The 22,676-nt window shown below is 52.6% G+C and overlaps 13 non-coding genes and 30 pseudogenes across 13 annotated transcripts; all 43 read left to right on the top strand.

Annotated features, from left to right (window-relative positions):
- On the top strand, nt 1-119 carry LOC148924351 (5S ribosomal RNA; annotated as a pseudogene).
- Nucleotides 120-485: 366 nt separating this feature from the next.
- Nucleotides 486-604, top strand: LOC148924352 (5S ribosomal RNA). Its single transcript, XR_016131521.1, has one exon. It is a non-coding gene; the product is annotated as a 5S ribosomal RNA (ribosomal RNA).
- A 387-nt stretch (nt 605-991) lies between these two features.
- LOC148924353 (5S ribosomal RNA) lies at nt 992-1,110 on the top strand. The gene has a single exon (XR_016132200.1). It is a non-coding gene; the product is annotated as a 5S ribosomal RNA (ribosomal RNA).
- A 386-nt stretch (nt 1,111-1,496) lies between these two features.
- On the top strand, nt 1,497-1,615 carry LOC148924354 (5S ribosomal RNA; annotated as a pseudogene).
- A 386-nt stretch (nt 1,616-2,001) lies between these two features.
- On the top strand, nt 2,002-2,120 carry LOC148924355 (5S ribosomal RNA; annotated as a pseudogene).
- Nucleotides 2,121-2,486: 366 nt separating this feature from the next.
- On the top strand, nt 2,487-2,605 carry LOC148924356 (5S ribosomal RNA). Its single transcript, XR_016131522.1, has one exon. It is a non-coding gene; the product is annotated as a 5S ribosomal RNA (ribosomal RNA).
- Nucleotides 2,606-2,992: 387 nt separating this feature from the next.
- On the top strand, nt 2,993-3,111 carry LOC148924357 (5S ribosomal RNA). The gene has a single exon (XR_016132202.1). It is a non-coding gene; the product is annotated as a 5S ribosomal RNA (ribosomal RNA).
- A 386-nt stretch (nt 3,112-3,497) lies between these two features.
- On the top strand, nt 3,498-3,616 carry LOC148924358 (5S ribosomal RNA; annotated as a pseudogene).
- Nucleotides 3,617-4,002: 386 nt separating this feature from the next.
- Nucleotides 4,003-4,121, top strand: LOC148924359 (5S ribosomal RNA). The gene has a single exon (XR_016131697.1). It is a non-coding gene; the product is annotated as a 5S ribosomal RNA (ribosomal RNA).
- A 387-nt stretch (nt 4,122-4,508) lies between these two features.
- Nucleotides 4,509-4,627, top strand: LOC148924360 (5S ribosomal RNA). Its single transcript, XR_016131380.1, has one exon. It is a non-coding gene; the product is annotated as a 5S ribosomal RNA (ribosomal RNA).
- A 386-nt stretch (nt 4,628-5,013) lies between these two features.
- Nucleotides 5,014-5,132, top strand: LOC148924361 (5S ribosomal RNA; annotated as a pseudogene).
- Nucleotides 5,133-5,518: 386 nt separating this feature from the next.
- LOC148924362 (5S ribosomal RNA) lies at nt 5,519-5,637 on the top strand (annotated as a pseudogene).
- Nucleotides 5,638-6,003: 366 nt separating this feature from the next.
- On the top strand, nt 6,004-6,123 carry LOC148924363 (5S ribosomal RNA; annotated as a pseudogene).
- A 385-nt stretch (nt 6,124-6,508) lies between these two features.
- LOC148924364 (5S ribosomal RNA) lies at nt 6,509-6,627 on the top strand (annotated as a pseudogene).
- Nucleotides 6,628-6,994: 367 nt separating this feature from the next.
- Nucleotides 6,995-7,114, top strand: LOC148924365 (5S ribosomal RNA; annotated as a pseudogene).
- A 385-nt stretch (nt 7,115-7,499) lies between these two features.
- Nucleotides 7,500-7,618, top strand: LOC148924366 (5S ribosomal RNA). Its single transcript, XR_016131523.1, has one exon. It is a non-coding gene; the product is annotated as a 5S ribosomal RNA (ribosomal RNA).
- Nucleotides 7,619-8,005: 387 nt separating this feature from the next.
- LOC148924367 (5S ribosomal RNA) lies at nt 8,006-8,124 on the top strand (annotated as a pseudogene).
- Nucleotides 8,125-8,490: 366 nt separating this feature from the next.
- LOC148924368 (5S ribosomal RNA) lies at nt 8,491-8,610 on the top strand (annotated as a pseudogene).
- A 385-nt stretch (nt 8,611-8,995) lies between these two features.
- Nucleotides 8,996-9,114, top strand: LOC148924369 (5S ribosomal RNA; annotated as a pseudogene).
- Nucleotides 9,115-9,501: 387 nt separating this feature from the next.
- Nucleotides 9,502-9,620, top strand: LOC148924370 (5S ribosomal RNA; annotated as a pseudogene).
- A 366-nt stretch (nt 9,621-9,986) lies between these two features.
- LOC148924371 (5S ribosomal RNA) lies at nt 9,987-10,105 on the top strand (annotated as a pseudogene).
- Nucleotides 10,106-10,471: 366 nt separating this feature from the next.
- On the top strand, nt 10,472-10,591 carry LOC148924372 (5S ribosomal RNA; annotated as a pseudogene).
- Nucleotides 10,592-10,976: 385 nt separating this feature from the next.
- LOC148924373 (5S ribosomal RNA) lies at nt 10,977-11,096 on the top strand (annotated as a pseudogene).
- Nucleotides 11,097-11,462: 366 nt separating this feature from the next.
- LOC148924374 (5S ribosomal RNA) lies at nt 11,463-11,582 on the top strand (annotated as a pseudogene).
- Nucleotides 11,583-11,967: 385 nt separating this feature from the next.
- LOC148924375 (5S ribosomal RNA) lies at nt 11,968-12,086 on the top strand. Its single transcript, XR_016131524.1, has one exon. It is a non-coding gene; the product is annotated as a 5S ribosomal RNA (ribosomal RNA).
- A 387-nt stretch (nt 12,087-12,473) lies between these two features.
- Nucleotides 12,474-12,592, top strand: LOC148924376 (5S ribosomal RNA; annotated as a pseudogene).
- A 366-nt stretch (nt 12,593-12,958) lies between these two features.
- Nucleotides 12,959-13,077, top strand: LOC148924377 (5S ribosomal RNA; annotated as a pseudogene).
- Nucleotides 13,078-13,938: 861 nt separating this feature from the next.
- Nucleotides 13,939-14,056, top strand: LOC148924378 (5S ribosomal RNA; annotated as a pseudogene).
- Nucleotides 14,057-14,443: 387 nt separating this feature from the next.
- LOC148924379 (5S ribosomal RNA) lies at nt 14,444-14,563 on the top strand (annotated as a pseudogene).
- A 385-nt stretch (nt 14,564-14,948) lies between these two features.
- Nucleotides 14,949-15,068, top strand: LOC148924380 (5S ribosomal RNA; annotated as a pseudogene).
- A 387-nt stretch (nt 15,069-15,455) lies between these two features.
- LOC148924381 (5S ribosomal RNA) lies at nt 15,456-15,575 on the top strand (annotated as a pseudogene).
- Nucleotides 15,576-15,962: 387 nt separating this feature from the next.
- Nucleotides 15,963-16,081, top strand: LOC148924382 (5S ribosomal RNA; annotated as a pseudogene).
- A 384-nt stretch (nt 16,082-16,465) lies between these two features.
- On the top strand, nt 16,466-16,584 carry LOC148924383 (5S ribosomal RNA). Its single transcript, XR_016131334.1, has one exon. It is a non-coding gene; the product is annotated as a 5S ribosomal RNA (ribosomal RNA).
- A 389-nt stretch (nt 16,585-16,973) lies between these two features.
- Nucleotides 16,974-17,093, top strand: LOC148924384 (5S ribosomal RNA; annotated as a pseudogene).
- An 858-nt stretch (nt 17,094-17,951) lies between these two features.
- Nucleotides 17,952-18,070, top strand: LOC148924385 (5S ribosomal RNA). Its single transcript, XR_016131335.1, has one exon. It is a non-coding gene; the product is annotated as a 5S ribosomal RNA (ribosomal RNA).
- A 386-nt stretch (nt 18,071-18,456) lies between these two features.
- On the top strand, nt 18,457-18,575 carry LOC148924386 (5S ribosomal RNA). The gene has a single exon (XR_016131336.1). It is a non-coding gene; the product is annotated as a 5S ribosomal RNA (ribosomal RNA).
- Nucleotides 18,576-18,964: 389 nt separating this feature from the next.
- Nucleotides 18,965-19,084, top strand: LOC148924387 (5S ribosomal RNA; annotated as a pseudogene).
- An 858-nt stretch (nt 19,085-19,942) lies between these two features.
- Nucleotides 19,943-20,061, top strand: LOC148924388 (5S ribosomal RNA). The gene has a single exon (XR_016131337.1). It is a non-coding gene; the product is annotated as a 5S ribosomal RNA (ribosomal RNA).
- A 389-nt stretch (nt 20,062-20,450) lies between these two features.
- LOC148924389 (5S ribosomal RNA) lies at nt 20,451-20,569 on the top strand (annotated as a pseudogene).
- A 366-nt stretch (nt 20,570-20,935) lies between these two features.
- Nucleotides 20,936-21,054, top strand: LOC148924390 (5S ribosomal RNA; annotated as a pseudogene).
- A 386-nt stretch (nt 21,055-21,440) lies between these two features.
- Nucleotides 21,441-21,558, top strand: LOC148924391 (5S ribosomal RNA). The gene has a single exon (XR_016131536.1). It is a non-coding gene; the product is annotated as a 5S ribosomal RNA (ribosomal RNA).
- A 387-nt stretch (nt 21,559-21,945) lies between these two features.
- LOC148924392 (5S ribosomal RNA) lies at nt 21,946-22,065 on the top strand (annotated as a pseudogene).
- A 385-nt stretch (nt 22,066-22,450) lies between these two features.
- Nucleotides 22,451-22,570, top strand: LOC148924393 (5S ribosomal RNA; annotated as a pseudogene).
- Nucleotides 22,571-22,676: the final 106 nt, after the last annotated feature.

A 22,676-nucleotide genomic window follows, 5' to 3' on the forward strand; every position in this document is an offset into this window, starting at 1 on the left:
TGGTGCGATCATACCAGCACTAATGCACCGTATCCCATCAGAACTCCGAAGTTAAGCGTGCTTGAGCGAGAGTAGTAGTAGGATGGGTGACCCCCTGGGAAGTCCTCGTGTTGCACCCCTCCTTTTGCGAGTGCGTTCATTTTTTTTTAAAGTTCAGTTGGTCTTGCTGTGGTCCGAAACTCGATAATCGGTTCGCGAGTACGAGGACAAAAAGGTACGACAGCGGGTCCCGCAACCTTAAACGTGCCGAAAAACAGTAGCAGCGAACTAAAAGTGGCCGAAATGGCTCGAAACGGCCTCTTTTTCCTTCCCGGAGTAGCCACGGGCTGTACCCGTTGCTCAGCACGTGGGGCTCAACGAGAGCTTCGCGGTGATATGCTGTGGGTCCCGTAACTCTAAAAAGTTATGCCCGTCTGAAAGGTGGGGGATCAGAACCTGCGCACGGGAGCGTACGCAATGAAAGAATAAAGTGAGGGGCGATTGATTGGTGCGATCATACCAGCACTAATGCACCGTATCCCATCAGAACTCCGAAGTTAAGCGTGCTTGGGCGAGAGTAGTACTAGGATGGGTAACCCCCTGGGAAGTCCTCGTGTTGCACCCCTCCTTTTGCGAATGCGTTCATTTTTTCTTTCCGTTCAGTTGGTCTTGCTGTGGTCCGAAACTCGTTAAGCGGTTCGCGAGTACGAGGACAAAAAGGTACGACAATATGCACGGGCCGGTGATGAGCGGGTCCCACAACCTTAAACGTGCTGAAAAACAGTAGCAGCGAACTAAAAGTGGCCGAAATGGCTCGAAACGGCCTCTTTTTCCTTCCCGGGGTAGCCACGGGCTGTACCCGTTGCTCAGCACGTGGGGCTCGATGAGAGCTTCGCGGTGATATGCTGTGGGTCCCGTAACTCTAAAAGGTTATGCCCGTCTGAAGGGTGGGGGATCAGAACCTGCGCACGGGAGCGTACGCTATGAAAGAATAAAGTGCGGGGCGATTGATTGGTGCGATCATGCCAGCACTAATGCACCGGATCCCATCAGAACTCCGAAGTTAAGCGTGCTTGGGCGAGAGTAGTACTAGGATGGGTGACCCCCTGGGAAGTCCTCGTGTTGCACCCCTCCTTTTGCGAGTGCATTCATTTTTTTTTCAGTTCAGTTGGTCTTGTTGTGGTCCGAAACTCGATAAGCGGTTCGCGAGTACGAGCACAAAAAGGTACGACAATATGCACGGGGCGGTGATGAGCGGGTCCCACAACCTTAAACGTGCTGAAAAACAGTAGCTGCGAACTAAAAGTGGCTGAAATGGCTCGAAACGGCCTCTTTTTCCTTCCCGGAGTGGCCACGGGCTGTACCCATTGCTCAGCACGTGGGGCTCGACGAGAGCTTCGCGGTGATATGCTGTGGGTCCCGTAACTCTATAAAGTTATGCCCGTCTGAAGGGTGGGGGATCAGAACCTGCGCACGGGAGCGTACGCTATGAAAGAATAAAGTGCTAGGCTATTGATTGGTGCGATCATGCCAGCACTAATGCACCGGATCCCATCAGAACTCCGAAGTTAAGCATGCTTGGGCGAGAGTAGTCCTAGGATGGGTGACCCCCGGGAAAGTCCTCGTGTTGCACCCCTCCTTTTGCGAGGGCGTTCATTTTTTTTTTCAGTTCAGTTGGTGTTGCTGTGGTCTGAAACTCGATAAGCGGTTCGCGAGTACGAGGACAAAAGGTACGACAATATGCACGGGCCGGTGATGAGCGGGTCCCACAACCTTAAACGTGCCGAAAAACAGTAGCAGCGAACTAAAAGTGGTCGAAGTGGCTCGAAACGGCCTCTTTTTCCTTCCCGGAGTAGCCACGGGCTGTACCCGTTGCTCAGCACGTGGGGCTCAACGAGAGCTTCGCAGTGATATGCTGTGGGTCCCGTAACTCTAAAAAGTTATGCCCGTCTGAAGGGTGGGGGATCAGAACCTGCGCACGGGAGCGTACGCAATGAAAGAATAAAGTGCGGGGCGATTGATTGGTGCGATCATACCAGCACTAATGCACCGTATCCCATCAGAACTCCGAAGTTAAGCGTGCTTGAGCGAGAGTAGTAGTAGGATGGGTGACCCCCTGGGAAGTCCTCGTGTTGCACCCCTCCTTTTGCGAGTGTGTTCATTTTTTTTTAAAGTTCAGTTGGTCTTGCTGTGGTCCGAAACTCGATAATCGGTTCGCGAGTACGAGGACAAAAAGGTACGACAGCGGGTCCCGCAACCTTAAACGTGCCGAAAAACAGTAGCAGCGAACTAAAAGTGGCCGAAATGGCTCGAAACGGCCTCTTTTTCCTTCCCGGAGTAGCCACGGGCTGTACCCGTTGCTCAGCACGTGGGGCTCAACGAGAGCTTCGCGGTGATATGCTGTGGGTCCCGTAACTCTAAAAAGTTATGCCCGTCTGAAAGGTGGGGGATCAGAACCTGCGCACGGGAGCGTACGCAATGAAAGAATAAAGTGAGGGGCGATTGATTGGTGCGATCATACCAGCACTAATGCACCGTATCCCATCAGAACTCCGAAGTTAAGCGTGCTTGGGCGAGAGTAGTACTAGGATGGGTAACCCCCTGGGAAGTCCTCGTGTTGCACCCCTCCTTTTGCGAATGCGTTCATTTTTTCTTTCCGTTCAGTTGGTCTTGCTGTGGTCCGAAACTCGTTAAGCGGTTCGTGAGTACGAGGACAAAAAGGTACGACAATATGCACGGGCCGGTGATGAGCGGGTCCCACAACCTTAAACGTGCTGAAAAACAGTAGCAGCGAACTAAAAGTGGCCGAAATGGCTCGAAACGGCCTCTTTTTCCTTCCCGGAGTAGCCACGGGCTGTACCCGTTGCTCAGCACGTGGGGCTCGATGAGAGCTTCGCGGTGATATGCTGTGGGTCCCGTAACTCTAAAAGGTTATGCCCGTCTGAAGGGTGGGGGATCAGAACCTGCGCACGGGAGCGTACGCTATGAAAGAATAAAGTGCGGGGCGATTGATTGGTGCGATCATGCCAGCACTAATGCACCGGATCCCATCAGAACTCCGAAGTTAAGCGTGCTTGGGCGAGAGTAGTACTAGGATGGGTGACCCCCTGGGAAGTCCTCGTGTTGCACCCCTCCTTTTGCGAGTGCATTCATTTTTTTTTCAGTTCAGTTGGTCTTGTTGTGGTCCGAAACTCGATAAGCGGTTCGCGAGTACGAGCACAAAAAGGTACGACAATATGCACGGGGCGGTGATGAGCGGGTCCCACAACCTTAAACGTGCTGAAAAACAGTAGCTGCGAACTAAAAGTGGCTGAAATGGCTCGAAACGGCCTCTTTTTCCTTCCCGGAGTGGCCACGGGCTGTACCCATTGCTCAGCACGTGGGGCTCGACGAGAGCTTCGCGGTGATATGCTGTGGGTCCCGTAACTCTATAAAGTTATGCCCGTCTGAAGGGTGGGGGATCAGAACCTGCGCACGGGAGCGTACGCTATGAAAGAATAAAGTGCTAGGCTATTGATTGGTGCGATCATGCCAGCACTAATGCACCGGATCCCATCAGAACTCCGAAGTTAAGCATGCTTGGGCGAGAGTAGTCCTAGGATGGGTGACCCCCGGGGAAGTCCTCGTGTTGCACCCCTCCTTTTGCGAGGGCGTTCATTTTTTTTTTCAGTTCAGTTGGTGTTGCTGTGGTCTGAAACTCGATAAGCGGTTCGCGAGTACGAGGACAAAAGGTACGACAATATGCACGGGCCGGTGATGAGCGGGTCCCACAACCTTAAACGTGCCGAAAAACAGTAGCAGCGAACTAAAAGTGGTCGAAGTGGCTCGAAACGGCCTCTTTTTCCTTCCCGGAGTAGCCACGGGCTGTACCCGTTGCTCAGCACGTGGGGCTCAACGAGAGCTTCGCGGTGATATGCTGTGGGTCCCGTAACTCTAAAAAGTTATGCCCGTCTGAAGGGTGGGGGATCAGAACCTGCGCACGGGAGCGTACGCAATGAAAGAATAAAGTGCGGGGCGATTGATTGGTGCGATCATACCAGCACTAATGCACCGTATCCCATCAGAACTCTGAAGTTAAGCGTGCTTGGGCGAGAGTAGTACTAGGATGGGTAACCCCCTGGGAACTCCTCGTGTTGCACCCCTCCTTTTGCGAATGCGTTCATTTTTTTTTTCCGTTCAGTTGGTCTTGCTGTGGTCCGAAACTCGATAAGCGGTTCGCGAGTACGAGGACAAAAAGGTACGACAATATGCACGGGCCGGTGATGAGCGGGTCCCACAACCTTAAACGTGCCGGAAAACAGTAGCAGCGAACTAAAAGTGGCCGAAATGGCTCGAAATGGCCTCTTTTTCCTTCCCGGAGTAGCCACGGGCTGTACCCGTTGCTCAGCACGTGGGGCTCGACGAGAGCTTCGCGGTGATATGCTGTGGGTCCCGTAACTCTAAAAAGTTATGCCCGTCTGAACGGTGGGGGATCAGAACCTGCGCACGGGAGCGTACGCTATGAAAGAATAAAGTGCGGGGCGATTGATTGGTGCGATCATGCCAGCACTAATGCACCGGATCCCATCAGAACTCCGAAGTTAAGCGTGCTTGGGCGAGAGTAGTACTAGGATGGGTGACCCCCTGGAAAGTCCTCGTGTTGCACCCCTCCTTTTGCGAGTGCATTCATTTTTTTTTCAGTTCAGTTGGTCTTGTTGTGGTCCGAAACTCGATAAGCGGTTCGCGAGTACGAGCACAAAAAGGTACGACAATATGCACGGGGCGGTGATGAGCGGGTCCCACAACCTTAAACGTGCTGAAAAACAGTAGCTGCGAACTAAAAGTGGCTGAAATGGCTCGATACGGCCTCTTTTTCCTTCCCGGAGTGGCCACGGGCTGTACCTATTGCTCAGCACGTGGGGCTCGACGAGAGCTTCGCGGTGATATGCTGTGGGTCCCGTAACTCTATAAAGTTATGCCCGTCTGAAGGGTGGGGGATCAGAACCTGCGCACGGGAGCGTACGCTATGAAAGAATAAAGTGCTAGGCTATTGATTGGTGCGATCATGCCAGCACTAATGCACCGGATCCCATCAGAACTCCGAAGTTAAGCATGCTTGGGCGAGAGTAGTCCTAGGATGGGTGACCCCCGGGGAAGTCCTCGTGTTGCACCCCTCCTTTTGCGAGGGCGTTCATTTTTTTTTTCAGTTCAGTTGGTGTTGCTGTGGTCTGAAACTCGATAAGCGGTTCGCGAGTACGAGGACAAAAGGTACGACAATATGCACGGGCCGGTGATGAGCGGGTCCCACAACCTTAAACGTGCCGAAAAACAGTAGCAGCGAACTAAAAGTGGCCGAAGTGGCTCGAAACGGCCTCTTTTTCCTTCCCGGAGTAGCCACGGGCTGTACCCGTTGCTCAGCACGTGGGGCTCGACGAGAGCTTCGCGGTGATATGCTGTGGGTCCCGTAACTCTAAAAAGTTATGCCCGTCTGAAGGGTGGGGGATCAGAACCTGCGCACGGGAGCGTACGCTATGAAAGAATAAAGTGCGGGGCTATTGATTTGTGCGATCATGCCAGCACTAATGCACCAGATCCCATCAGAACTCCGAAGTTAAGCGTGCTTGAGCGAGAGTAGTAGTAGGATGGGTGACCCCCTGGGAAGTCCTCGTGTTGCACCCCTCCTTTTGCGAGTGCGTTCATTTTTTTTTAAAGTTCAGTTGGTCTTGCTGTGGTCCGAAACTCGATAAGCGGTTCGCGAGTACGAGGACAAAAAGGTACGACAGCGGGTCCCACAACCTTAAACGTGCCGAAAAACAGTAGCAGCGAACTAAAAGTGGCCGAAATGGCTCGAAACGGCCTCTTTTTCCTTCCCGGAGTAGCCACGGGCTGTACCCGTTGCTCAGCACGTGGGGCTCGACGAGAGCTTCGCGGTGATATGCTGTGGGTCCCGTAACTCTATAATGTTATGCCCGTCTTAAGGGTGGGGGATCAGAACCTGCGCACGGGAGCGTACGCTATGAAAGAATAAAGTGCTAGGCTATTGATTGGTGCGATCATGCCAGCACTAATGCACCGGATCCCATCACAACTCCGAAGTTAAGCGTGCTTGGGCGAGAGTAGTACTAGGATGGGTGACCCCCCTGGGAAGTCCTCGTGTTGCACCCCTCCTTTTGCGAGGGCGTTCATTTTTTTTTCAGTTCAGTTGCTGTTGCTGTGGTCTGAAACTCGATAAGCGGTTCGCGAGTACGAGGACAAAAGGTACGACAATATGCACGGGCCGGTGATGAGCGGGTCCCACAACCTTAAACGTGCCGAAAAACAGTAGCAGCGAACTAAAAGTGGCCGAAATGGCTCGAAACGGCCTCTTTTTCCTTCCCGGAGTAGCCACGGGCTGTACCCGTTGCTCAGCACGTGGGGCTCAACGAGAGCTTCGCGGTGATATGCTGTGGGTCCCGTAACTCTAAAAAGTTATGCCCGTCTGAAGGGTGGGGGATCAGAACCTGCGCACGGGAGCGTACGCAATGAAAGAATAAAGTGCGGGGCGATTGATTGGTGCGATCATACCAGCACTAATGCACTGTATCCCATCAGAACTCTGAAGTTAAGCGTGCTTGGGCGAGAGTAGTACTAGGATGGGTAACCCCCTGGGAACTCCTCGTGTTGCACCCCTCCTTTTGCGAATGCGTTCATTTTTTTTTTTCCGTTCAGTTGGTCTTGCTGTGGTCCGAAACTCGATAAGCGGTTCGCGAGTACGAGGACAAAAAGGTACGACAGCGGGTCCCACAACCTTAAACGTGCCGAAAAACAGTAGCAGCGAACTAAAAGTGGCCGAAATGGCTCGAAACGGCCTCTTTTTCCTTCCCGGAGTAGCCACGGGCTGTACCCGTTGCTCAGCACGTGGGGCTCGACGAGAGCTTCGCGGTGATATGCTGTGGGTCCCGTAACTCTATAATGTTATGCCCGTCTTAAGGGTGGGGGATCAGAACCTGCGCACGGGAGCGTACGCTATGAAAGAATAAAGTGCTAGGCTATTGATTGGTGCGATCATGCCAGCACTAATGCACCGGATCCCATCACAACTCCGAAGTTAAGCGTGCTTGGGCGAGAGTAGTACTAGGATGGGTGACCCCCCTGGGAAGTCCTCGTGTTGCACCCCTCCTTTTGCGAGGGCGTTCATTTTTTTTTCAGTTCAGTTGCTGTTGCTGTGGTCTGAAACTCGATAAGCGGTTCGCGAGTACGAGGACAAAAGGTACGACAATATGCACGGGCCGGTGATGAGCGGGTCCCACAACCTTAAACGTGCCGAAAAACAGTAGCAGCGAACTAAAAGTGGCCGAAATGGCTCGAAACGGCCTCTTTTTCCTTCCCGGAGTAGCCACGGGCTGTACCCGTTGCTCAGCACGTGGGGCTCAACGAGAGCTTCGCGGTGATATGCTGTGGGTCCCGTAACTCTAAAAAGTTATGCCCGTCTGAAGGGTGGGGGATCAGAACCTGCGCACGGGAGCGTACGCAATGAAAGAATAAAGTGCGGGGCGATTGATTGGTGCGATCATACCAGCACTAATGCACCGTATCCCATCAGAACTCCGAAGTTAAGCGTGCTTGGGCGAGAGTAGTACTAGGATGGGTAACCCCCTGGGAAGTCCTCGTGTTGCACCCCTCCTTTTGCGAATGCGTTCATTTTTTTTTTCCGTTCAGTTGGTCTTGCTGTGGTCCGAAACTCGATAAGCGGTTCGCGAGTACGAGGACAAAAAGGTACGACAATATGCACGGGCCGGTGATGAGCGGGTCCCACAACCTTAAACGTGCCGAAAAACAGTAGCAGCGAAATAAAAGTGGCCGAAATGGCTCGAAACGGCCACTTTTTCCTTCCCGGAGTAGCCACGGGCTGTACCCGTTGCTCAGCACGTGGGGCTCGACGAGAGCTTCGCGGTGATATGCTGTGGGTCCCGTAACTCTAAAAAGTTATGCCCGTCTGAAGGGTGGGGGATCAGAACCTGCGCACGGGAGCGTACGCTATGAAAGAATAAAGTGCGGGGCTATTGATTTCTGCGATCATGCCAGCACTAATGCACCAGATCCCATCAGAACTCCGAAGTTAAGCGTGCTTGAGCGAGAGTAGTAGTAGGATGGGTGACCCCCTGGGAAGTCCTCGTGTTGCACCCCTCTTTTTGCGAGTGCGTTCATTTTTTTTTAAAGTTCAGTTGGTCTTGCTGTGGTCCGAAACTCGATAAGCGGTTCGCGAGTACGAGGACAAAAAGGTACGACAGCGGGTCCCACAACCTTAAACGTGCCGAAAAACAGTAGCAGCGAACTAAAAGTGGCCGAAATGGCTCGAAACGGCCTCTTTTTCCTTCCCGGAGTAGCCACGGGCTGTACCCGTTGCTCAGCACGTGGGGCTCGACGAGAGCTTCGCGGTGATATGCTGTGGGTCCCGTAACTCTATAATGTTATGCCCGTCTTAAGGGTGGGGGATCAGAACCTGCGCACGGGAGCGTACGCTATGAAAGAATAAAGTGCTAGGCTATTGATTGGTGCGATCATGCCAGCACTAATGCACCGGATCCCATCACAACTCCGAAGTTAAGCGTGCTTGGGCGAGAGTAGTACTAGGATGGGTGACCCCCCTGGGAAGTCCTCGTGTTGCACCCCTCCTTTTGCGAGGGCGTTCATTTTTTTTTCAGTTCAGTTGCTGTTGCTGTGGTCTGAAACTCGATAAGCGGTTCGCGAGTACGAGGACAAAAGGTACGACAATATGCACGGGCCGGTGATGAGCGGGTCCCACAACCTTAAACGTGCCGAAAAACAGTAGCAGCGAACTAAAAGTGGCCGAAATGGCTCGAAACGGCCTCTTTTTCCTTCCCGGAGTAGCCACGGGCTGTACCCGTTGCTCAGCACGTGGGGCTCAACGAGAGCTTCGCGGTGATATGCTGTGGGTCCCGTAACTCTAAAAAGTTATGCCCGTCTGAAGGGTGGGGGATCAGAACCTGCGCACGGGAGCGTACGCAATGAAAGAATAAAGTGCGGGGCGATTGATTGGTGCGATCATACCAGCACTAATGCACCGTATCCCATCAGAACTCCAAAGTTAAGCGTGCTTGGGCGAGAGTAGTACTAGGATTGGTAACCCCCTGGGAAGTCCTCGTGTTGCACCCCTCCTTTTGCGAATGCGTTCATTTTTTTTTTCCGTTCAGTTGGTCTTGCTGTGGTCCAAAACTCGATAAGCGGTTCGCGAGTACGAGGACAAAAAGGTACGATTATATGCACGGGCCGGTGATGAGCGGGTCCCACAAGCTTAAACGTGCCGAAAAACAGTAGCAGCGAAATAAAAGTGGCCGAAATGGCTCGAAACGGCCTCTTTTTCCTTCCCGGAGTAGCCACGGGCTGTACCCGTTGCTCAGCACGTGGGGCTCGACGAGAGCTTCGCGGTGATATGCTGTGGGTCCCGTAACTCTAAAAAGTTATGCCCGTCTGAAGGGTGGGGGATCAGAACCTGCGCACGGGAGCGTACGCTATGAAAGAATAAAGTGCGGGGCTATTGATTTCTGCGATCATGCCAGCACTAATGCACCAGATCCCATCAGAACTCCGAAGTTAAGCGTGCTTGAGCGAGAGTAGTAGTAGGATGGGTGACCCCCTGGGAAGTCCTCGTGTTGCACCCCTCTTTTTGCGAGTGCGTTCATTTTTTTTTAAAGTTCAGTTGGTCTTGCTGTGGTCCGAAACTCGATAAGCGGTTCGCGAGTACGAGGACAAAAAGGTACGACAGCGGGTCCCACAACCTTAAACGTGCCGAAAAACAGTAGCAGCGAACTAAAAGTGGCCGAAATGGCTCGAAACGGCCTCTTTTTCCTTCCCGGAGTAGCCACGGGCTGTACCCGTTGCTCAGCACTTGGGGCTCGACGAGAGCTTCGCGGTGATATGCTGTGGGTCCCGTAACTCTAAAAAGTTATGCCCGTCTGAACGGTGGGGGATCAGAACCTGCGCACGGGAGCGTACGCTATGAAAGAATAAAGTGCGGGGCTATTGATTTGTGCGATCATGCCAGCACTAATGCACCGGATCCCATCAGAACTCCGAAGTTAAGCGTGCTTGAGCGAGAGTAGTAGTAGGATGGGTGACCCCCTGGGAAGTCCTCGTGTTGCACCCCTCCTTTTGCGAGTGCGTTCATTTTTTTTTAAAGTTCAGTTGGTCTTGCTGTGGTCCGAAACTCGATAAGCGGTTCGCGAGTACGAGGACAAAAAGGTACGACAGCGGGGCCCACAACCTTAAACGTGCCGAAAAACAGTAGCAGCGAACTAAAAGTGGCCGAAATGGCTCGAAACGGCCTCTTTTTCCTTCCCGGAGTAGCCACGGGCTGTACCCGTTGCTCAGCACGTGGGGCTCGACGAGAGCTTCGCGGTGATATGCTGTGGGTCCCGTAACTCTATAATGTTATGCCCGTCTTAAGGGTGGGGGATCAGAACCTGCGCACGGGAGCGTACGCTATGAAAGAATAAAGTGCTAGGCTATTGATTGGTGCGATCATGCCAGCACTAATGCACCGGATCCCATCACAACTCCGAAGTTAAGCGTGCTTGGGCGAGAGTAGTACTAGGATGGGTGACCCCCCTGGGAAGTCCTCGTGTTGCACCCCTCCTTTTGCGAGGGCGTTCATTTTTTTTTCAGTTCAGTTGCTGTTGCTGTGGTCTGAAACTCGATAAGCGGTTCGCGAGTACGAGGACAAAAGGTACGACAATATGCACGGGCCGGTGATGAGCGGGTCCCACAACCTTAAACGTGCCGAAAAACAGTAACAGCGAACTAAAAGTGGCCGAAATGGCTCGAAACGGCCTCTTTTTCCTTCCCGGAGTAGCCACGGGCTATACCCGTTGCTCAGCACGTGGGGCTCAACGAGAGCTTCGCGGTGATATGCTGTGGGTCCCGTAACTCTAAAAAGTTATGCCCGTCTGAAGGGTGGGGGATCAGAACCTGCGCACGGGAGCGTACGCAATGAAAGAATAAAGTGCGGGGCGATTGATTGGTGCGATCATACCAGCACTAATGCACCGTATCCCATCAGAACTCCGAAGTTAAGCGTGCTTGGGCGAGAGTAGTACTAGGATGGGTAACCCCACTGGGAAGTCCTCGTGTTGCACCCCTCCTTTTGCGAATGCGTTCATTTTTTTTTAAAGTTCAGTTGGTCTTGCTGTGGTCCGAAACTCGATAAGCGGTTCGCGAGTACGAGGACAAAAAGGTACGACAGCGGGTCCCACAACCTTAAACGTGCCGAAAAACAGTAGCAGCGAACTAAAAGTGGCCGAAATGGCTCGAAACGGCCTCTTTTTCCTTCCCGGAGTAGCCACGGGCTGTACCCGTTGCTCAGCACGTGGGGCTCGACGAGAGCTTCGCGGTGATATGCTGTGGGTCCCGTAACTCTATAATGTTATGCCCGTCTTAAGGGTGGGGGATCAGAACCTGCGCACGGGAGCGTACGCTATGAAAGAATAAAGTGCTAGGCTATTGATTGGTTCGATCATGCCAGCACTAATGCACCGGATCCCATCACAACTCCGAAGTTAAGCGTGCTTGGGCGAGAGTAGTACTAGGATGGGTGACCCCCCTGGGAAGTCCTCGTGTTGCACCCCTCCTTTTGCGAGGGCGTTCATTTTTTTTTCAGTTCAGTTGCTGTTGCTGTGGTCTGAAACTCGATAAGCGGTTCGCGAGTACGAGGACAAAAGGTACGACAATATGCACGGGCCGGTGATGAGCGGGTCCCACAACCTTAAACGTGCCGAAAAACAGTAGCAGCGAACTAAAAGTGGCCGAAATGGCTCGAAACGGCCTCTTTTTCCTTCCCGGAGTAGCCACGGGCTGTACCCGTTGCTCAGCACGTGGGGCTCAACGAGAGCTTCGCGGTGATATGCTGTGGGTCCCGTAACTCTAAAAAGTTATGCCCGTCTGAAGGGTGGGGGATCAGAACCTGCGCACGGGAGCGTACGCAATGAAAGAATAAAGTGCGGGGCGATTGATTGGTGCGATCATACCAGCACTAATGCACCGTATCCCATCAGAACTCCGAAGTTAAGCGTGCTTGGGCGAGAGTAGTACTAGGATGGGTAACCCCCTGGGAAGTCCTCGTGTTGCACCCCTCCTTTTGCGAATGCGTTCATTTTTTTTTTCCGTTCAGTTGGTCTTGCTGTGGTCCGAAACTCGATAAGCGGTTCGCGAGTACGAGGACAAAAAGGTACGACAATATGCACGGGCCGGTGATGAGCGGGTCCCACAAGCTTAAACGTGCCGAAAAACAGTAGCAGCGAAATAAAAGTGGCCGAAATGGCTCGAAACGGCCTCTTTTTCCTTCCCGGAGTAGCCACGGGCTGTACCCGTTGCTCAGCACGTGGGGCTCGACGAGAGCTTCGCGGTGATATGCTGTGGGTCCCGTAACTCTAAAAAGTTATGCCCGTCTGAAGGGTGGGGGATCAGAACCTGCGCACGGGAGCGTACGCTATGAAAGAATAAAGTGCGGGGCTATTGATTTGTGCGATCATGCCAGCACTAATGCACCAGATCCCATCAGAACTCCGAAGTTAAACGTGCTTGAGCGTGAGTAGTAGTAGGATGGGTGACCCCCTGGGAAGTCCTCGTGTTGCACCCCTCTTTTTGCGAGTGCGTTCATTTTTTTTTAAAGTTCAGTTGGTCTTGCTGTGGTCCGAAACTCGATAAGCGGTTCGCGAGTACGAGGACAAAAAGGTACGACAGCGGGTCCCACAACCTTAAACGTGCCGAAAAACAGTAGCAGCGAACTAAAAGTGGCCGAAATGGCTCGAAACGGCCTCTTTTTCCTTCCCGGAGTAGCCACGGGCTGTACCCGTTGCTCAGCACGTGGGGCTCGACGAGAGCTTCGCGGTGATATGCTGTGGGTCCCGTAACTCTAAAAAGTTATGCCCGTCTGAACGGTGGGGGATCAGAACCTGCGCACGGGAGCGTACGCTATGAAAGAATAAAGTGCGGGGCTATTGATTTGTGCGATCATGCCAGCACTAATGCACCAGATCCCATCAGAACTCCGAAGTTAAGCGTGCTTGAGCGAGAGTAGTAGTAGGATGGGTGACCCCCTGGGAAGTCCTCGTGTTGCACCCCTCCTTTTGCGAGTGCGTTCATTTTTTTTTAAAGTTCAGTTGGTCTTGCTGTGGTCCGAAACTCGATAAGCGATTCGCGAGTACGAGGACAAAAAGGGACGACAGCGGGTCCCACAACCTTAAACGTGCCGAAAAACAGTAGCAGCGAACTAAAATTGGCCGAAAGGGCTCGAAACGGCCTCTTTTTCCTTCCCGGAGTAGCCACGGGCTGTACCCGTTGCTCAGCACGTGGGGCTCGACGAGAGCTTCGCGGTGATATGCTGTGTGTCCCGTAACTCTAAAAAGTTATGCCCGTCTGAACGGTGGGGGATCAGAACCTGCGCACGGGAGCGTACGCTATGAAAGAATAAAGTGCGGGGCTATTGATTGGTGCGATCATGCCAGCACTAATGCACCGGATCCCATCACAACTCTGAAGTTAAGCGTGCTTGGGCGACAGTAGTACTAGGATGGGTTAAGTCCTCGTGTTGCACCCCTCCTTTTGCGAGGGCGTTCGTTTTTTTTTTCAGTTCAGTTGGTGTTGCTGTGGTCTGAAACTCGATAAGCGGTTCGCGAGTACGAGGACAAAAGGTACGACAATATGCACGGGCCGGTGATGAGCGGGTCCCACAACCTTAAACGTGCCGAAAAACAGTAGCAGCGAACTAAAAGTGGCCGAAATGGCTCGAAACGGCCTCTTTTTCCTTCCCGGAGTAGCCACGGGCTGTACCCGTTGCTCAGCACGTGGGGCTCAACGAGAGCTTCGCGGTGATATGCTGTGGGTCCCGTAACTCTAAAAAGTTATGCCCGTCTGAAGGGTGGGGGATCAGAACCTGCGCACGGGAGCGTACGCAATGAAAGAATAAAGTGCGGGGCGATTGATTGGTGCGATCATACCAGCACTAATGCACCGTATCCCATCAGAACTCCGAAGTTAAGCGTGCTTGGGCGAGAGTAGTACTAGGATGGGTAACCCCTGGGAAGTCCTCGTGTTGCACCCCTCCTTTTGCGAATGTGTTCATTTTTTTTTTCCGTTCAGTTGGTCTTGCTGTGGTCCGAAACTCGATAAGCGGTTCGCGAGTACGAGGACAAAAAGGTACGACAATATGCACGGGCCGGTGATGAGCGGGTCCCACAACCTTAAACGTGCCGAAAAACACTAGCAGCGAAATAAAAGTGGCCGAAATGGCTCGAAACGGCCTCTTTTTCCTTCCCGGAGTAGCCAAGGGCTGTACCCGTTGCTCAGCACGTGGGGCTCGACGAGAGCTTCGTGGTGATATGCTGTGGGTCCCGTAACTCTATAATGTTATGCCCGTCTTAAGGGTGGGGGATCAGAACCTGCGCACGGGAGCGTACGCTATGAAAAAATAAAGTGCTAGGCTATTGATTGGTGCGATCATGCCAGCACTAATGCACCGGATCCCATCACAACTCCGAATTTAAGCGTGCTTGGGCGAGAGTAGTACTAGGATGGGTGACCCCCCTGGGAAGTCCTCGTGTTGCACCCCTCCTTTTGCGAGGGCGTTCATTTTTTTTTCAGTTCAGTTGGTGTTGCTGTGGTCTGAAACTCGATAAGCGGTTCGCGAGTATGAGGACAAAAGGTACGACAATATGCACGGGCCGGTGATGAGCGGGTCCCACAACCTTAAACGTGCCGAAAAACAGTAGCTGCGAACTAAAAGTGGCCGAAATGGCTCGAAATGGACTCTTTTTCCTTCCCGGAGTGGCTACGGGCTGTACCCATTGCTCAGCACGTGGTGCTCGACGAGAGCTTCGCAGTGATATGCTGTGGGTCCCGTAACTCTAAAAAGTTATGCCCGTCTGAAGGGTGGGGGATCAGAACCCGCGCACGGGAGCGTACGCTATGAAAGAATAAAGTGCTAGGCTATTGATTGGTGCGATCATGCCAGCACTAATGCACCGGATCCCATCACAACTCCGAATTTAAGCGTGCTTGGGCGAGAGTAGTACTAGGATGGGTGACCCCCCTGGGAAGTCCTCGTGTTGCACCCCTCCTTTTGCGAGTGCGTTCATTTTTTTTTTCAGTTCAGTTGGTCTTGCTGTGGTCTGAAACTCGATAAGCGGTTCGCAAGTACGAGGACAAAAAGGTACGACAATATGCACGGGCCGGTGATGAGCGGGTCCCACAACCTTAAACGTGCCGAAAAACAGTAGCAGCGAACTAAAAGTGGCCGAAATGGCTCGAAACGGCCTCTTTTTCCTTCCCGGAATAGCCACGGGCTGTACACGTTGCTCAGCACGTGGGGCTCGACGAGAGCTTCGCGGTGATATGCTGTGGGTCCCGTAACTCTAAAAAGTTATGCCCGTCTGAAGGGTGGGAGATCTGAACCTGCGCAGGGGAGGGTACGCTATGAAAGAATAAAGTGCGGGGCGATTGATTGGTGCGATCATACCAGCAATAATGCACCGTATCCGATCACAACTCCGAAGTTAAGCGTGCTTGGGCGAGAGTAGTACTAGGATGGGTGACCCCCCTGGGAAGTCCTCGTGTTGCACCCCTCCTTTTGCGAGTGCGTTCATTTTTTTTTTCAGTTCAGTTGGTCTTGCTGTGGTCTGAAACTCGATAAGCGGTTCGCAAGTACGAGGACAAAAAGGTACGACAATATGCACGGGCCGGTGATGAGCGGGTCCCACAACCTTAAACGTGCCGAAAAACAGTAGCAGCGAACTAAAAGTGGCCGAAATGGCTCGAAACGGCCTCTTTTTCCTTCCCGGAGTAGCCACGGGCTGTACCCGTTGCTCAGCACGTGGGGCTGAACGAGAGCTTCGCGGTGATATGTTGTGGTTCCCGTAACTCTAAAAAGTTATGCCTGTCTGAAGGGTGGGGGATCAGAACCTGCGCATGGGAGCGTACGCAATGAAAGAATAAAGTGCGGGGCTATTCATTGGTGCGATCATACTAGTACTAATGCACCGTATCCCATCAGAACTCCGAAGTTAAGCGTGCTTGGGCGAGAGTAGTACTAGGATGGGTAACCCCCTGGGAAGTCCTCGTGTTGCATCCCTCCTTTTGCGAATGCGTTCATTTTTTTTTTCCGTTCAGTTGGTCTTGCTGTGGTCCGAAACTCGATAAGCAGTTCGCGAGTACGTGGACAAAAAGGTACGACAATATGCTCGGGCCGGTGATGAGCGGGTCCCACAACCTTAAACGTGCCGAAAAACAGTAACTGCGAACTAAAAGTGACCGAAATGGCTCGAAACGGCCTCTTTTTCCTTCCCGGAGTAGCCACGGGCTGTACCCGTTGCTCAGCACGTGGGGCTCGAGAGCTTCGCGGTGATATGCTGTGGGTCCCGTAACTCTAAAAAGTTATGCCCGTCTGAACGGTGGGGGATCAGAACCTGCGCACGGGAGTGTACGCTATGAAAGAATAAAGTGCGGGGCTATTGATGGGTGCGATCATACCAGAACTAATGCACCGGATCCCATCAGAACTTCGAAGTTAAGCGTGCTTGGGCGAGAGTAGTACTAGGATGGGTGACCCCCTGGGAAGTCCTCGTGTTGCACCTCTCCTTTTGCGAATGCGTTCATTTTTTTATATTTTCCATTCAGTTGGTCTTGCTGTGGTCTGAAACTCGATAAGCGGTTCGCGAGTACGAGGACAAAAAGGTACGAATATGCACGGGCAGGTGATGAGCGGGTCCCACAACCTTAAACGTGCCGAAAAACAGTAGCTGCGATCTAAAATTGGCCAAAATGGCTCGAAACGGCCTCTTTTTCCTTCCCGGAGTAGCCACGGGCTATACCAGTAGCTCAGCACGTGGGGCTCGACGAGAGCTTCGCGGTGATATGCTGTGGGTCCCGTAACTCTAAAAAGTTATGCCCGTCTGAAGGGTGGGGGATCAGAACCTGCGCACGGGAGCGTACGCTATGAAAGAATAAAGTGCTAGGCTATTGATTGGTGCGATCATGCCAGCACTAATGCACCGGATCCCATCACAACTCCGAATTTAAGCGTGCTTGGGCGAGAGTAGTACTAGGATGGGTGACCCCCCTGGGAAGTCCTCGTGTTACACCCCTCCTTTTGCGAGTGCGTTCATTTTTTTTTTAAGTTCAGTTGGTCTTGTGTGGTCCGAAACTCGATAAGCGGTTCGCGAGAACGAGGACAAAAAGGTACGACAATATGCACCGGGCGGTGATGAGCGGGTCCCACAACCTTGAACGTGCAGAAAAACAGTAGCAGCGAACTAAAAGTGGCCGAAATGGCTCTAAACGGCCTCTTTTTCCTTCCCGGAGTAGCCACGGGCTATACCAGTAGCTCAGCACGTGGGGCTCGACGAGAGCTTCGCGGTGATATGCTGTGGGTCCCGTAACTCTAAAAAGTTATGCCCGTCTGAAGGGTGGGGGATCAGAACCTGCGCACGGGAGCGTACGCAATGAAAGAATAAAGTGCGGGGCTATTCATTGGTGCGATCATACTAGTACTAATGCACCGTATCCCATCAGAACTACTAGGATGGGTAACCCCCTGGGAAGTCCTCGTGTTGCATCCCTCCTTTTGCGAATGCGTTCATTTTTTTTTTCCGTTCAGTTGGTCTTGCTGTGGTCCGAAACTCGATAAGCAGTTCGCGAGTACGTGGACAAAAAGGTACGACAATATGCTCGGGCCGGTGATGAGCGGGTCCCACAACCTTAAACGTGCCGAAAAACAGTAACTGCGAACTAAAAGTGACCGAAATGGCTCGAAACGGCCTCTTTTTCCTTCCCGGAGTAGCCACGGGCTGTACCCGTTGCTCAGCACGTGGGGCTCGAGAGCTTCGCGGTGATATGCTGTGGGTCCCGTAACTCTAAAAAGTTATGCCCGTCTGAACGGTGGGGGATCAGAACCTGCGCACGGGAGTGTACGCTATGAAAGAATAAAGTGCGGGGCTATTGATGGGTGCGATCATACCAGAACTAATGCACCGGATCCCATCAGAACTTCGAAGTTAAGCGTGCTTGGGCGAGAGTAGTACTAGGATGGGTGACCCCCTGGGAAGTCCTCGTGTTGCACCTCTCCTTTTGCGAATGCGTTCATTTTTTTATATTTTCCGTTCAGTTGGTCTTGCTGTGGTCTGAAACTCGATAAGCGGTTCGCGAGCACGAGGACAAAAAGGTACGAATATGCACGGGCAAGTGATGAGCGGGTCCCACAACCTTAAACGTGCCGAAAAACAGTAGCTGCGATCTAAAATTGGCCAAAATGGCTCGAAACGGCCTCTTTTTCCTTCCCGGAGTAGCCACGGGCTGTACCCGTTGCTCAGCACGTGGGGCTCGAGAGCTTCGCGGTGATATGCTGTGGGTCCCGTAACTCTAAAAAGTTATGCCCGTCTGAACGGTGGGGGATCAGAACCTGCGCACGGGAGTGTACGCTATGAAAGAATAAAGTGCGGGGCTATTGATGGGTGCGATCATACCAGAACTAATGCACCGGATCCCATCAGAACTTCGAAGTTAAGCGTGCTTGGGCGAGAGTAGTACTAGGATGGGTGACCCCCTGGGAAGTCCTCGTGTTGCACCTCTCCTTTTGCGAATGCGTTCATTTTTTTATATTTTCCGTTCAGTTGGTCTTGCTGTGGTCTGAAACTCGATAAGCGGTTCGCGAGTACGAGGACAAAAAGGTACGAATATGCACGGGCAGGTGATGAGCGGGTCCCACAACCTTAAACGTGCCGAAAAACAGTAGCTGCGATCTAAAATTGGCCAAAATGGCTCGAAACGGCCTCTTTTTCCTTCCCGGAGTAGCCACGGGCTATATCAGTAGCTCAGCACGTGGGGCTCGACGAGAGCTTCGCGGTGATATGCTGTGGGTCCCGTAACTCTAAAAAGTTATGCCCGTCTGAAGGGTGGGGGATCAGAACCTGCGCACGGGAGCGTACGCTATGAAAGAATAAAGTGCTAGGCTATTGATTGGTGCGATCATGCCAGCACTAATGCACCGGATCCCATCACAACTCCGAATTTAAGCGTGCTTGGGCGAGAGTAGTACTAGGATGGGTGACCCCCCTGGGAAGTCCTCGTGTTACACCCCTCCTTTTGCGAGTGCGTTCATTTTTTTTTTAAGTTCAGTTGGTCTTGTGTGGTCCGAAACTCGATAAGCGGTTCGCGAGAACGAGGACAAAAAGGTACGACAATATGCACCGGGCGGTGATGAGCGGGTCCCACAACCTTGAACGTGCAGAAAAACAGTAGCAGCGAACTAAAAGTGGCCGAAATGGCTCTAAACGGCCTCTTTTTCCTTCCCGGAGTAGCCACGGGCTATACCAGTAGCTCAGCACGTGGGGCTCGACGAGAGCTTCGCGGTGATATGCTGTGGGTCCCGTAACTCTAAAAAGTTATGCCCGTCTGAAGGGTGGGGGATCAGAACCTGCGCACGGGAGCGTACGCAATGAAAGAATAAAGTGCGGGGCTATTCATTGGTGCGATCATACTAGTACTAATGCACCGTATCCCATCAGAACTACTAGGATGGGTAACCCCCTGGGAAGTCCTCGTGTTGCATCCCTCCTTTTGCGAATGCGTTCATTTTTTTTTTCCGTTCAGTTGGTCTTGCTGTGGTCCGAAACTCGATAAGCAGTTCGCGAGTACGTGGACAAAAAGGTACGACAATATGCTCGGGCCGGTGATGAGCGGGTCCCACAACCTTAAACGTGCCGAAAAACAGTAACTGCGAACTAAAAGTGACCGAAATGGCTCGAAACGGCCTCTTTTTCCTTCCCGGAGTAGCCACGGGCTGTACCCGTTGCTCAGCACGTGGGGCTCGAGAGCTTCGCGGTGATATGCTGTGGGTCCCGTAACTCTAAAAAGTTATGCCCGTCTGAACGGTGGGGGATCAGAACCTGCGCACGGGAGTGTACGCTATGAAAGAATAAAGTGCGGGGCTATTGATGGGTGCGATCATACCAGAACTAATGCACCGGATCCCATCAGAACTTCGAAGTTAAGCGTGCTTGGGCGAGAGTAGTACTAGGATGGGTGACCCCCTGGGAAGTCCTCGTGTTGCACCTCTCCTTTTGCGAATGCGTTCATTTTTTTATATTTTCCGTTCAGTTGGTCTTGCTGTGGTCTGAAACTCGATAAGCGGTTCGCGAGTACGAGGACAAAAAGGTACGAATATGCACGGGCAGGTGATGAGCGGGTCCCACAACCTTAAACGTGCCGAAAAACAGTAGCTGCGATCTAAAATTGGCCAAAATGGCTCGAAACGGCCTCTTTTTCCTTCCCGGAGTAGCCACGGGCTATACCAGTAGCTCAGCACGTGGGGCTCGACGAGAGCTTCGCGGTGATATGCTGTGGGTCCCGTAACTCTAAAAAGTTATGCCCGTCTGAAGGGTGGGGGATCAGAACCTGCGCACGGGAGCGTACGCTATGAAAGAATAAAGTGCGGGGCTATTGATTTGTGCGATCATGCCAGCACTAATGCACCAGATCCCATCAGAACTCCGAAGTTAAGCGTGCTTGAGCGAGAGTAGTAGTAGGATGGGTGACCCCCTGGGAAGTCCTCGTGTTGCACCCCTCCTTTTGCGAGTGCGTTCATTTTTTTTTAAAGTTCAGTTGGTCTTGCTGTGGTCCGAAACTCGATAAGCGATTCGCGAGTACGAGGACAAAAAGGTACGACAGCGGGTCCCACAACCTTAAACGTGCCGAAAAACAGTAGCAGCGAACTAAAATTGGCCGAAAGGGCTCGAAACGGCCTCTTTTTCCTTCCCGGAGTAGCCACGGGCTGTACCCGTTGCTCAGCACGTGGGGCTCGACGAGAGCTTCGCGGTGATATGCTGTGTGTCCCGTAACTCTAAAAAGTTATGCCCGTCTGAACGGTGGGGGATCAGAACCTGCGCACGGGAGCGTACGCTATGAAAGAATAAAGTGCGGGGCTATTGATTGGTGCGATCATGCCAGCACTAATGCACCGGATCCCATCACAACTCTGAAGTTAAGCGTGCTTGGGCGACAGTAGTACTAGGATGGGTGACCCCCTGGGAAGTCCTCGTGTTGCACCCCTCCTTTTGCGAGGGCGTTCGTTTTTTTTTTCAGTTCAGTTGGTGTTGCTGTGGTCTGAAACTCGATAAGCGGTTCGCGAGTACGAGGACAAAAGGTACGACAATATGCACGGGCCGGTGATGAGCGGGTCCCACAACATTAAACGTGCCGAAAAACAGTAGCAGCGAACTAAAAGTGGCCGAAATGGCTCGAAACGGCCTCTTTTTCCTTCCCGGAGTAGCCACGGGCTGTACCCGTTGCTCAGCACGTGGGGCTCAACGAGAGCTTCGCGGTGATATGCTGTGGGTCCCGTAACTCTAAAAAGTTATGCCCGTCTGAAGGGTGGGGGATCAGAACCTGCGCACGGGAGCGTACGCAATGAAAGAATAAAGTGCGGGGCGATTGATTGGTGCGATCATGCCAGCACTAATGCACCGGATCCCATCAGAACTCCGAAGTTAAGCGTGCTTGGGCGAGAGTAGTACTAGGATGGGTAACCCCTGGGAAGTCCTCGTGTTGCACCCCTCCTTTTGCGAATGTGTTCATTTTTTTTTTCCGTTCAGTTGGTCTTGCTGTGGTCCGAAACTCGATAAGCGGTTCGCGAGTACGAGGACAAAAAGGTACGACAATATGCACGGGCCGGTGATGAGCGGGTCCCACAACCTTAAACGTGCCGAAAAACACTAGCAGCGAAATAAAAGTGGCCGAAATGGCTCGAAACGGCCTCTTTTTCCTTCCCGGAGTAGCCAAGGGCTGTACCCGTTGCTCAGCACGTGGGGCTCGACGAGAGCTTCGTGGTGATATGCTGTGGGTCCCGTAACTCTATAATGTTATGCCCGTCTTAAGGGTGGGGGATCAGAACCTGCGCACGGGTGCGTACGCTATGAAAAAATAAAGTGCTAGGCTATTGATTGGTGCGATCATGCCAGCACTAATGCACCGGATCCCATCACAACTCCGAATTTAAGCGTGCTTGGGCGAGAGTAGTACTAGGATGGGTGACCCCCCTGGGAAGTCCTCGTGTTGCACACCTCCTTTTGCGAGGGCGTTCATTTTTTTTTCAGTTCAGTTGGTGTTGCTGTGGTCTGAAACTCGATAAGCGGTTCGCGAGTATGAGGACAAAAGGTACGACAATATGCACGGGCCGGTGATGAGCGGGTCCCACAACCTTAAACGTGCCGAAAAACAGTAGCTGCGAACTAAAAGTGGCCGAAATGGCTCGAAATGGACTCTTTTTCCTTCCCGGAGTGGCTACGGGCTGTACCCATTGCTCAGCACGTGGTGCTCGACGAGAGCTTCGCAGTGATATGCTGTGGGTCCCGTAACTCTAAAAAGTTATGCCCGTCTGAAGGGTGGGGGATCAGAACCTGCGCACGGGAGCGTACGCTATGAAAGAATAAAGTGCTAGGCTATTGATTGGTGCGATCATGCCAGCACTAATGCACCGGATCCCATCACAACTCCGAATTTAAGCGTGCTTGGGCGAGAGTAGTACTAGGATGGGTGACCCCCCTGGGAAGTCCTCGTGTTGCACCCCTCCTTTTGCGAGTGCGTTCATTTTTTTTTTCAGTTCAGTTGGTCTTGCTGTGGTCTGAAACTCGATAAGCGGTTCGCAAGTACGAGGACAAAAAGGTACGACAATA

Source organism: Salvia hispanica, chromosome 5, assembly GCF_029641045.1.
Source record: "Salvia hispanica isolate PSC_SH4W2 chromosome 5, Shi_PSC_v1, whole genome shotgun sequence".
NCBI classification, from domain to species: Eukaryota; Viridiplantae; Streptophyta; class Magnoliopsida; order Lamiales; family Lamiaceae; genus Salvia; species Salvia hispanica.